Consider the following 12,556-nt stretch of genomic DNA (forward strand, 5'->3'; position numbering starts at 1 on the left):
GGGAGACGCTGGTCAGTGTAAGACATGAAGAAAAAATTATCAAGCGATCATGAGGGAGGGAGGGGAAAAATGAGCTGATATCAAGGGCTCAGGTAGAAAGAAAATGTTTTGAAAATGATGATGGCAAGCTATGTACACATGTGCTTGACACCATGGATAAGAGCTGTGAGAGCTCCCAATAAAATGATTTTTTTTAAAAAGAAAGCGCGAGGTTTACAGTGACGGTGTTGTGGTGCTTGGTTTGTTTGGGGTGGGCGGGGGAGGGAAAAGAGGGCCAGAACTTTCTCCTGAGAAGCTTCTTGATGGGCTTGAACCAACAACCTTTCCCTGCGCAGACTCGCACCATCACCCGCTTCGCACCTCTTTCAATCTCAAACTAAACCCACTGCCAACAGTCCACGATGACTCACGACCACCCCGGAGCAGAGCAGAGCTGCCTCGCAGGATGTCCAAGGCTGGCATCTTTCCAGCGCAGACTGCCACCTCTTTCCCTCATGCGACCTCGGGCGAGGTTGAGCCACCAGCTTTCTGGTTCGCAGCCAAATGCCCCGGTGGCACCGAGGCTCTGTGCTCCACGCAGGGGATTCTGTAAGCCAGAACGACTTTGTGTGACAGTTCAGAATGTTCCAGCTCTGGGCTTCGGGAATGCTCGTTTCTTGTTGAGGACGTCCTTGTTTTCTGGCCTGACAAGATGCTCTCAGCTTCTGCTGTACCTTGCCTGCCCGCATTCTAGCATCCACTGCTTTTCCCAGGAGCCTTCTTCATTGCTTCGATTGGAGAATGGCATCAGCGGGGAGGATCTAGTTACTGGGTCTGCTTGTTACTCCTGGTAGCTATTGCTTCTAGGCCCCGTCAGCTGACAGAGCATTAAAAACAAACCCAGGTATACACCAGCTGTGTCTATGCACATGTCTGTAAATATTTCTTGACGGAGCCAACTCGATACTAAGCTAAACACGAGTTCGTATTGCTGTTTTTAACGCTGATGTCTGCAACTTTATTCTTCCCCTGGCTCCACTGTCACCACCTGCTAGAAGGCAGGCTCCGCTCGGCATTTCCTTAGTGGCTCGGCTCCAGTGTACATGTTTTTAGAATTGCCGACCCCTAACTTGATGAGAAGCAACCTTATCAAGCGGAGGTGGGGGTGAGGGGGGCAGTGCTCACACACCACCCACCTTGCTTGTCCTCTTACAGATTCCTCTCAGGGGACCCGATTTTAACATCGGTAAAGCGGGACACCATTGATAAAACTCATCCTGGCGAAATAGCCACATGGCAGCCGAAAACTGTATACCTAGCTTGTCGTGCATTCTTTCCAAATATTGGGACTTTTTAAAAACGCCGTGGGACGTGGGAAAATTGTTAAAAATTGGGACTGTCCTGCCAAAAGCAGGACGTCTGGTTACCTTACTAGAGAGGGGTTGACAGTCACCAATGGGACCCAGGAAGGCAAACGTTTGCATTTCCAGCCCCGTCAAAGCTGCGTGGAATTGGCACACAACGTGGCTGTTAATTTCTGTGACTGACTCATCGTAAGAGACCCTTTGGAGACCACCATGGTGGGTAAGGAGTGAAGAGGAAGGCGGGGGGGGGGGGCGTAAGGCCAGGTTGCACACAGTGGTGACAGGAGCAGAGGTAGAACACACAGGCAGCGAGGGAGCTGTGCGGCTCACAGAAGTGGGATGTGCGAAAAGGGCTCAGAGTGGAACTCCACCCTGACCTTGGTGATCTCTCAGGCAAGTCCTCCTCCTCCTTAGAGCCTCAGTTTCCCACCCACGGGACCAGCAAGATGGACTACTGGGGCATCGAGGGCCCTCTGAGGTCTCACTGTAGAGACAGAATCCAGTCTGCAACTCGGCCCCTTACCTTAGAGATTAGAGTCCAAAAAAAGGGATAACTTGTCATCAGACTTCTGGCGTGAAACTTGCAGCAGGGATGCTAAGAAAAGTGTGTGTCGTGTGAGATCGTGACTGTACACTGCACAGCAAGAGAAGATGAACACAGACACAGCGGGGCGAGAACTTGGGCTCAGGCCATGTGACTGCCCTTCCCTTCTGGTGCTGCTGACGTCTCTCAAGAGCAAGTTCTTTATCTGTAAGGAGGGACTATCCTCGTAATTCCAAAACACAATAGGTCCCTTCCTCCTGTGGAATGTTGCGCACAGCCGTTTCGGAGTGCCACGCAACTTGGGGGAACTAGGGTGACTGTAGGAGCCCTGGTGGTCTAGTGGTGATGACTTGAACTGCAATCCAAAAGATCAACGGTTCAAAATCAGCTGCTCCAAGGGAGAAAGAGGGAATCGATTACAGGGATCTACATATAACCTCCTCTCTGGGGGATGGACAACAGAAAAGTCGGCGAAGGGAGACGCCGGACAGTGTAAGACATGGCAAAATAATAATAATTTATAAATTATCAAGGTTCATGAGGGAGGGTGCAGCAGGGAGGGAGGGAGAAAATGAGCTGATACCAAGGGCTTAAGTGGAGAGCAAATGTTTTGAGACTGATGATGGCAAAAATGTACAAATGTGCTTGACACGATGGATGGATTGTGATAAGAGTTGTATGAGCCCCCAATAAAATGATTTTAAAAAGAAGTAAATTTGAGAAAATAACTATGACAGCACATGTATAAATATGCTTACACAACTGATGTATGGATTGTTATAAGAGCTGCAAGAGCCTCCAATAAAATGATTTATAATAATTAAAAATAAGAGTGACAGTCTTGGAAACCCACAGGAGCAGTTCTACCCTGTCCTGTAGAGTCATGATGAGTCAGAATCGACTCCCTGGTAATAAGGTTGTTGGGTTTCCTTGAGAGGGTGGGTCGCTATGCATTAGAATTGACTCAATGGCAATGAGTACATATGTTTGGAAGGCTCTCTGGTGACGTAGCACGGACAGTCATCAAGCTGAAGGGCAGGCCACCTGGACCCACCCATCCCGTCAAGGGAGAAAAACATGTCAGTTTGTTTCTATAATAATTACCGCCTTGGAACCCTGTGAGACAAAGCACACAAGAGTCACAAACAACAAAGGTCAATACATGTATAGCCTACATGACAGTAGTATCAAATGTTAGTCCATTAATGGACACAGAGGCAGGCAAGAGCAACAGAAATGAGTAGTATAAAGCGATTACACTCAGGACCATACATAAAGGCTTGGCCGATGACATGTCTACATACCTATGTGTGCCCTAGATGCATCCATGTGGATGAGAGCAAACAGGGCCAAAGGTATGTACATTTCTTAGCCATATCCAAGGGGTAATGAACTACTGCACCAGGAGATGTAGGACCGTCACTTCTAGGAACATCAAGGGCAGTTGGCATAACCTAGGTCACAAAGAGAACATTCTATATCCTACTTCTGTGAAAGGTAACTATGGGTTCCTCCTGTTTCAGGGCAAAGAAGTTTAAAGCAAATCGGACATGAGTGGACCATGCAAACCTTAATCCCCCAGGACTCTGAAACTAGAAACATTCAATGGTTTCTAGTTAGCACTGCTGGCTGCTCTGAAAGGAATTACAATAGAGAGTCCTGGATAGAGTGGGAGGAAAATGTGTGAAAGAAAAAAGGCCCAGCTTACTGGTCTGAGAGAGACTGCTGGAACTTCAAGACTGGGACTCTTGATCAGGCCTGCAATTGAACTTACCCCCACCCTGGCTCAACTTTCAACCAACAATGATCCATGTTTGAGCCCATTGCTGCAACCACTGGGGGTTGATCCATCCAAGCAAGGTGTTCTTTTCCAAGGACTGGTCTGACCCAAACAATAAAAAGGCCGACACGATGAGCCATCACAAGAGGGAGGTGTGCACCTGTTAGAACAATCAGCCCCGTGAGTGTAAAGGGGCAGCAATTGCGCAGGGATACAGTGTAGGAGTTCTGAATGGATAGAAGAGAAGGAAGTGGTGAACACTGGGAGAAGTGGGAAGAGTGCTGTTGCATTATGGGAACTGTAGTCAATGCGATGAAACAAAATGCGCATGGGTCGTGGAACAGGAACCCCATAAAGATGCTCTGTAAGCTTTGACTCAAATTGCAAAAAAAATTTTAAACAAAAAGACAGCTGATGTGGCCATTCTACCCTGTCTTGTTGGATCCCTCTGAGTCAGAATTGACTCCAGAGCCGTGGGGCGGTTTAGAAGGTGGGGTTGGGAGCACGGTGGGTTTGGGGGTCTGTCCATTCGACTTGAGAGTGGTGAGACTTGTTTCTAGGGTAAAGGGGCAAGGCAGCCAAGGTGGGAGGCCCATGAAGCCAAGCCTCTTGGATCTGTTCTGGGATGTCGGGTCCTGACTGTGGAGTCTCTGCCCTCGGTGCACGTCCCTCCCGGGAGGCCCGAGTTAAGGCTGGTTTACTGCTGTGCCTCCTCCCAGGTAAGGCGCCACTCAGGTGTTGAGTGCAACCGCTCTTCAGGGACACCAGTGCCAAGTGTGGCCAAGAATTCTCGGATGGCCTGCAGCTGTGTCACTCACCCTCCAAGCCTCACTCGCTTTGAGACACAGATATGACTGTTTCTGGGACAGCGACTGGTTGGCAGGGGTCCAGGGCTCAAGGAATGGGCAGGAGCAACAGGGAAGAATGCCCTTTACCCAGCCATGCTCCTTAGAGCCCCAGAAGAAGAAGGCAAATTCAAGCGAAAGAAAACCCCTTCGGGATTCGCCGTGTTGTGCTTGCTCATGGGCGCGTGGATGAGGGAGCTGAAGGAGGAGGACTCTCGGCTGAGGGAGCAGACCCTGCACTGCCGGATGGCTCTTGCGCTGAGGCTCTCCATATATTGAGGACAGCTGGGTCGACAAGTGCTGGCCGACCCTGCAGCAGATGTGGGGTTCAGAGGGAAGAACCAGGTAGGGTCCTCTCTCCGGTCACTCGTGGGTATGGGAGTCCAGAGACTCTCACCAAAGCAGTGTGCGGAACAAGTTGGAAATCTGCATCCAGTTCTGAGGATTTGAGGAACTCTGGGAGAAGGAGAGGGGGACCCCTGATGGGAGGGGATGGGTCCCTGAGCTGAGCCTTGAGGACGGAAAGCGCTCTCTCCACAAGGGCTATGATGGGAGGCCCCGGGTAGGCATGGGGGAAGGGAGCCTAGAGATGTGATGGAGTGAACGGAGGATTTTGGTTTCAAGCGTTTTGGGGGCTGAAGCGTTTTAGGTGGAGAGCTCCCTGCCCCATGTGTGTATAAGAAAGAATCCCATGGCTGAGAAGCCCTGGTGGAATAGTGGTTATGGGTTTGGCTGGGATCCACATAGTCAACAGTTCGAAACCATCAGCAGATTCTCAGGAGAAAGACTGGGCTTTCTACTCCAGGAAACATTTACAGTCCTGGAAACCCACTGCAGGGCAGGGGGGCGGGGTAGGGGCAGGAGGGCTAGTCACCCGTGAGTCACCATTGAGAGAAGAGCGTCCGGACTGGGGGCTGTGGAGGTGGTCTGGGTGGTCTGGGTGAAGGTGAGAAGTTGGAGAGAACAGAGTTATTGCAAAGGAGAACAGGACAGCGTGCAGGGGCCTAGAGGATGGGGTGGTGGAGAGGGAGACATCGGCCGTGTCCCTAGGCTTAAAAGGCCAAGTGCATCCAGTCTGCGTGGCTGGAATGCAGGGGAAGAGCCCGAAGGTCCCTGTGGACATGTGGAAGGTGAGCTGGGCTCTGGCCTACTGCGAGGGGCTGGGGAGACTGAGGTGGGCTGGGGAGAGAGCCTCTAAGCCTCTAAGCTCCAGGCAGGGACAGAGCATCAGGGGGGACGATGTTGGGGTATTCCTGAGCAGACGGAGTGGGATGACTTGCTATTTCCATCCTTTCTGCTAGTCAGGGCAGAGGCAGTGGGCTAGTCCCTTCAGTCACCTAGGGGCCCCTACTGACTCCTCACCCCTTGCGGGGAGCACTTTGGCCCCCACTTGACCCTAGGCTCTGACTCACCCTGGCTTCCAAGGCCACCTGGACTGACTTTCCAGACTGGCGGGGTCCTGTGCCAGGGCAGGGCCTGCCCCCACTGTTTACTCTTGGCAAATGAGACCTTCCTGTTTCGGAGGAAAATGGCTTTAATTGCTCATTATACCGTGTCTTTATACAGTGTCTTTCATCCCATTGCCCGCAGCTCCAAGCTTGTTAAACCAAATCTTTAGAAGGTGCTGGGACTTCAAACAGACCCCCGGCTCACTGGGGCGCCTTGAGGGCTTCCCACCACGTAAGCACCCCGAGGTCAGTGCAAGGTGTCTGCAGCACCTCCCGTGCCCGGAGCCAGGGTGGGGGGTGGGGACCCTGCGCAAGTCTGTGCGGTGGGGTAGGCAGAGGGCCTCCTATCTCCTTTGAGCAGTTCCGTCCTTCTTCCCTCTCCAGGGCCAGAGACCCTCCACAACCTTCGTTCATGCGCCATTCATCTGACCGACATGTGCCAAGCATTTCTGGCGTGTGAGATTCAGCACGTCCCATGCTGCTTGCAGCAGGGACACTGACCTCCCTGCCTGGAAAAATGGTGAGGTGGCAGCATGTGACTTCTTCTAACCTCACAAGGGAAAGAAAGAACCAAGATCCAGAGCTGATTCCTTAAGACACTTAGATGTACCTCTCCTCTCCAAACTTTTGACTAAGTCCGACAACTATTTCTCCTACTTCTCTGCTGGGTTAGGGGAGTCACCCCAGGAGCCACACAGAGCTCACAGATCATACGCTCCAAAGGAAGAAAGGTTACAAGGAAGGCTCAGGAATGCTTGGGATACAGCTCTATGATTGAACGGGTTGACTAGGGAAACAAATCCAGGGAGACTCATATGTGTCTAAGAAAGAGCTTTATATACAAGAGCAATTGACTATTGAGAAAACATCCCAGCCCAGTCCAGATCAAGTTCATAAGTCCCATACCAATCTACAAAGTCCTCTGCAGACCCATGAAACACATGTAATGATGCCAAAAGCAGGATGATCACAGACCAGTGGGTGGGAAGTCTTGTGGATCCGGTGGTGGTGTAAGCATCTCAGCACTGGCGTGGGTCTCCACGTGGCTTCTCCAGCACCGAGGCTCTGGCTACCATCAGCCTATCTCCACTAGGCGTGTCAGCTGCAATGTCTCCCGGAGAGTCAGCATGTGTCCCACCTCAAGTGAGCTATTTATCTCCTTAGCACCTCCAAATGAGGTCATCAAGCTGCCACCTGATTGACAGGCTAAACTCAACCCCTTCATTCTTCATCCTCTCAAATTGACAGCAGATTATATAACTGCCGCAATCCTCTTTTCTGTCATGCTCTGCTACAGACCTTTCTGTAGCCAATGTCCCCTCAACCCCTCTGCTCTGCTTGGGCAAGTGGCTGAAAGTTCTTTTAGCCTTGCAGGTAAGTACCCCGAAGGCCCCCCATTCCACCAGCAAGCATCCTACCAAAGGAAACAGCCTTCTTATTCCATGAGTCAGGCATCCCAAAGCACCATCCCATAGCATCGGCCACTGATATTTCTTACCCCCTTCTCCCCATCTCCGACATTACTATTCTCTCTCTCTCTCTCTCTCTCTCTCTCTCTCTCTCCCCCCCCCCCCCCCCCCCGCCGGGGTTGAACATGATCTTGGCACCAGGATCCTGGGTCCAAAGGACGCGATCTACTCCTATCCCTTCTTGCTAATGCTGGTCCCTCTTGGGCTCTAGGATTGGCTCTCATTAAAGCCTGTTGTGGCTGTTAGGTGCCATCGAGTCAATGCCAACTCCCAGCAGCCCCGTGGGCAACAGAACAAGTTACAGCCCAACCCTGCACCATCCACGCCATTGTCATTGTGTTTGAGCCACTGCGTCCAGCCACCTCACGAAGGTCTTCCTCTTTTTCACTGCCCCTCGACTTTACCAAGTACCAGGCCCTTTTCCAGGTACTGCTCTCTCCTGAGGCACAGTGGGTATGTGTTGGGCTGCTAACTGCAAGGTCAGCAGTTTGAAACCACCAGCCGGTGGTCAGGGGAAAGACCAGGCTTTCTCCTCCTCTAAAGAGTTACAGTCTTGGAGACTCACAGGGGTAGTTCTACCCCGTCCTGTACAGTCACTGGAGTGGGCATCGGCCTGATGCCAGTGAGTTTGGTTGGTTTTTTGTTTTCCTGACAACATGTCCAAAGCACATGAGATGAAGTCTCAGCCTTCTTGCTTCCAAGGAGCTTTCAGGTTACAGTTCTTCCAGGATGGGTTTGTTTGTTCTTCCGGCCACCCATTGTACGTTCACTTGTCTTTACCAGCGCCATCATTTCCATGCGGCCATTCTCCTCCAGTCTTCCTTTCTAGCCTAGTGGATGCTAAAACCGAACAATCCCCTTGCTGGGGTTCTACACACTCATTTGCATAACCCCACTCAATCGTCGTGTGGGCGTCACAAAGGCCATATTAAGCAATTAGCTTCGCCGCCCTACCTGGAGGTGAAATAGGTTTTCTCCTGCCTGGTCAGCGCAACCTCACTGCGTTCCTGCAACCATTTCTCACAGCAGGCCTGCCTACTCCCTGCTCACGGAGCCCTGGTGGCATAGTGGGTTAGACATCGGCCGCCAACCTCAAGACAGCAGTTCACAGCCCCCGTCGCTCTGTGGGAGAAAGAGGAGGCTTTCTACTCCTTTAAAGAGTCACCGTCTCAGAAACCCACAGGGACAGTTATGCCCCGTCGTACAGGGTCCCTGTGAGTTAGAATCGACTCGATGGCAGTGATTTTGGTTTGGTAACTGCCTGTTCGCCACCCCAGGTGGCAGATGGGGAGGCAGCACATGCAGGCTTGTGCCCAGACCTGGAATCTCCGAGGCAGGGCTAGGGGGTTGGGGAGAGGAAAAGCTGGGACAATGTGCAGCTCCCCATCAACAAGGAGGTTTCCATCGGGGAAAGGCCTCCCTCCCCACTTTGCTCTTTTCTGGCTCCCCTTGCTCCTCTGAAGCCCCTCCTAAGGGCCCCTGTCTGGTACATCCTAGACCTCCCTCCTTGCTTCCAATGTGCCTCTCCCTCAACTGGGGGGGGGAACCCCCTTTGTCTCTTTTTTAGTTCTAGACCTGATGTGGAACGAGAGGTGGCTCCCACCAGTTTCTTTAGGGGCTCCCCAACTCAAAACAGGCAAATCTTGAATCCTCTTTCCAATGGATGTTCCCAAGTGTCTCTGAGAGAGAAGTGCCGCCTGCCTTCCTCTTGGGGTGTTCGCTGCTGTGAACTTGGCCCCTGACTTATGGGGACCCCATGCCTCACAAAAATGCCACCGTCCCCACAACTGGCTGAGGATTGGACTTTGTGATGCAGGGGGCGTTCAGTGGCTGCTTTGGGAAGTAGATCACCAGGCCTGTCTTCCTAACCTGCCTTAGTCTGTGAGTTTCCCCAAAATCTGCTTGGCAGGATAGCAACATGCGTTGCATATTGCCTGAAACGTAGTCTCCCTCCTGGAAGATGTGACATCGAACCTTGAATCACGAGTGCTCTCTCTCTCTCTCTCCCTCCTTTCCTCACACTCACTCCATTCTCTTACCTTCCTTGGGGACAAAGGTGGGGCAGCAGACACAGCTTAGGACCTTGCCAGGGAATGCGGTGGGGCCACTCGTAAAGACAACAGCCAAGTGAGCTCGGGGTTCTCTTTGCCCTGTTCTCAGAAACAACACAGGTCGATTTCAAATCGCGGTGACTCTGTTTTCCTTGTCTGCATGGCTTTGGTGCTGCCCCCTTTGCAACAGTGGATTTGCGCCAAGCTCGATGCGGTGAATGGCTTGATTTGGACCCTTCTGGCTGCCGTCTTTGCAAGTCTCACCAAGTGGGTCAGCTGGGTTCCCTAGAGAAGCGACCACAGGTATGTGTATTTGCATCAAAAGAGATTTTAATCAAGAAGTGATTTACTGTCTGGGATCTTAAAGGCTTCAAGGTACACAAGTGGCCATCTAGCTGAGAAGCAACAAAGCCCACATGGAAGAAGCACACTAGCCTATGTGATCATGGGGTGTCGATAGGATCAGGTACCAGCCATCAAAGACCCAGATTTTTAAAAATCATATCATTGTGAATGAGGGGGAGTGCAGAGTGGAGACCCAAAGCCCATCTGGAGGTAATTGGACATCCCCTTACAGAAGGGTCACAAGGAAGAGATGAGCCAGTCAGGGTGCAGTATAGCACCGATGAAACACACAACTTTCCTCTAGTTCTTTAATGCTTCTCCCTGCCCCCCCACTATCATGACCCCAATTCTACCTTACAAATCCAGCTAGACCAGCGCATGCACATGGATACAGATAAGAGCTGGAAACACAGGGAATCCAGGACAGATCAACCCCTCAGGACCAATATTGAGAATAGTAATACTAGGAGGGGAAGAGGAAGGTAGGGAAGAAAGGGGGTACCAATCACAATGATCTACATATATATAAGCCCCTCCCAGGGGGACAGACAACAGGAAAGTGGGTGAAGGGAGATATTGGTCAATGTAAGACATGAAAAAATAATAATACTGTAATTAATAAATTATTAAGGGTTCACGAGGGAAGGAGAATGGGAGAGGAAGGGGAAAAATGAGGAGCTGATACCAAGAGCTCAAGTAGAAAGAAAATGTTTGAAAATGATGATGGCAACAAATGTACAAATGTGCTTGACACAATGGATGTGTGTACGGATTGGGATAAGAGTTGTATGAGCCCCCAATAAAATAAATGAATGAATGAATAGATAGACAGGCAGATAGATAGATAGATGAAAGAAAGAAAGAAATGGCTTACACAATTGCAGAAATAGCTAAGACCAGTCTGGTTCAAGTCAGGCATTGCCTGACTCTCAGAAGCTGATGAACAAGAAGCAGGATGATGGAATAGGGACGGCGGAGGGGCACAGACTGATAGATGCCGAAGTCTGAAGTCAGTGGAATGAATCTACTGCTGACCATCTACAGAAAGGCTTATGACACCAAGGAGGTGACATAAGGTTGTGATGCAATTGATATGTTGAGCTGTGCCTTTTCCTTAACCAGGAGTGCCTCGTTTACATGACCCTTGACGCTCACACCAAGTACCTGGGGGTAGGAGTGGGGGGAGGGGGACGAAGGACATGAAGAAAGGGGGTGTGGACGCTACTGTGGGAGTGGTCAGTTGCGTCATTCCCCTAGCCTTACAATGAACCATTCCAGAGATGGAAAGGGGCATTTCATCAACCAAAGAAAGAAGAGTCGGGAGTTGAACTTGTCCTTTGGTCCCGAGTTCCGTGTGGTGAACTTCCTCAGTTCAGGGGTCAGAGAGCTTTGAGACCAGAGAAGGGGTGAAGAGGTGGAGGCAGTAGCATTAAGAGCGTGAGACAGAGCTTCTGGGCCCGACAGTGAGAGAGTGGAGGGCCTGTGGGAACTGGATGCCTCCGGGCACTTAATAAAGGGAGCTAGCCTTGTGGAATTATGGTTCTGGTGAAGAAATCTGAAAGCACCATGGACTGCCAAGAGAATAAATAAAGCTGTCCTGGAAGAAGCACGGCCAGAATGCTTCTTAGAAACTAGGATGGCGAGGTTCGTCTCACAGACTGTGGGCTTGGTGTTAGTCTGGGCAGGCTAGAGAAACAAATCCACAGACACTCATGTGTGCGTAAGAAAGAGCTGTTCTGCTGCACTCCCCCAGTGCTCTGCCTCGGTGTGGTGGGGTCAGGTCAGGTGCAGTTCCCACAGCAAGGGAATGGAGCGGCAAGGTCTCCAGGGAATGCTGAAAGTGGACTTTGGGGCCAGGGCGTGGTGCCCCAACAGACAGGACTGGAAAACGCTCCTAAGGGCCAACAAACGATCCTTGAACTAACTACAAGCTTTTCTTTCGTGAAGTGTTTTGTTTTGTTTTGTTCTCTGTCAGTGGTTTGTTTTTGTTGTCTGGTTGTATACTGTTGCTTTGTTTTCCTCTCGTTTTTGTGCATGTTAGTGACTCCACAGGTCTGTCTGAATAGGACAGGCTGGATGAGCTATCTAGAGGAAAAACAATGGGACCGACAGCTCCGGGGGAACTTGGGGTGGGGGGAGGTAGAGGGGTAAGGAAGTGGTGTCAACAAACACAGGGACAAGGGAACAACATGGGACCCAAAATGGTAGTGAGGGGAGAGTGGCAGACCTGGTAGGGAATGAGTAAGGGTAAGGTTGCGTAGAGAAGAGGGATCCCTGTAGCCCAGGTGGGGACAGAGCATGGTGGTAGGGCAGGAGGAAAGTCAAGGGAGATGGAGGTAAGAGCTAGGAGTCAAGGGGCATTTATGGAGGTCTAGACAAAGACATGTACATGCAAATATATATATGAGGATGGGGAAATAGATCTATGTGTCTATATTTATAGGTTTAGTATTAAGGTGGCGGAAGGACCTTGGGCCTCTACTCAAGCACTCCCTCAATGCATTAATACTTTCTTTAATTAAATTGGCACTCTACGATGCTCACCTTCCAAAAACAACTGCTGAAGCCAAAGTGGGTGAACAAGTAAATGTGGTGAAGAAAGCTGATGGTGCCCGGCTATCAAAAGAGATGGTGTCTGGGGTCTTAAAGGCTTGAAGGTGAACAAGCGGCCATGTAGCTCAGAAGCAACAAAGCCCACAGGGAAGAAGCACACCAGCCTGTGTGATCATGC

The sequence above is a fragment of the Tenrec ecaudatus genome, chromosome 12 (genome assembly GCF_050624435.1).
Source record: "Tenrec ecaudatus isolate mTenEca1 chromosome 12, mTenEca1.hap1, whole genome shotgun sequence".
In the NCBI taxonomy this organism is placed as follows: Eukaryota; Metazoa; Chordata; class Mammalia; order Afrosoricida; family Tenrecidae; genus Tenrec; species Tenrec ecaudatus.